The sequence below is a fragment of the Sinocyclocheilus grahami genome, unplaced genomic scaffold (genome assembly GCF_001515645.1).
Source record: "Sinocyclocheilus grahami isolate Dianchi unplaced genomic scaffold, SAMN03320097.WGS_v1.1 scaffold1102.1, whole genome shotgun sequence".
Classification (NCBI taxonomy): Eukaryota; Metazoa; Chordata; class Actinopteri; order Cypriniformes; family Cyprinidae; genus Sinocyclocheilus; species Sinocyclocheilus grahami.
This window is the reverse complement of record NW_015506281.1, coordinates 2,742-3,367: the sequence shown is the minus strand read 5'-3', so window position 1 is coordinate 3,367 and position 626 is coordinate 2,742.

Genomic DNA, 626 nt, shown 5'->3' with positions numbered 1-626 from the left:
TTAACCGTCTGCTTTCTGTCGCCGGATGGCCGCAGGGGAAACCCCCAGACAGACGACACACTCACCTTAACCGTGGCTCAATTCCACGGCGGGAGTGAAGAGCAGGCTGAGCTTCTCGGCTTCGTCGCAGAGTCAGAGAAGAGATGGTCTCGTCGCTGATTCGCTGAAGGAGAAGATTTTGATTAAATGGCGCTCCGGGCCGACTTATAAAGCAGTCGGCTCCGCCCCCCTCTGGCGGGCTTGAGCAACATTGGGTTGTGCAGCTACACAAACGTTAGCAAATCAGGCTTCAGTCACAGAGTAAACAGGAGTTTCCCCATACAATCCAATGACGACCTTTCGATAGGGAAGTGTTTTCAGGGTTGTTTTTATGTAAAACATTCATGTTTTCACAAATGCAATGGTCCTTTTATTTATTCCTGTCTTAAACTTATGTATCACCCTACATCCTTGTACATCCCTACAACTTATTTTTATTCTATTCCTATTCTATTTTATCTATAGTACACTTACCTGTACAAACAAATTATTCTTTTTTTGTGGTTTATCTATATTTATATGTATTTTATTCACATCTCACTTTTATTATCTGTGTGTTGTTGTCTCCGTGTACTGGAAGCTTGTGA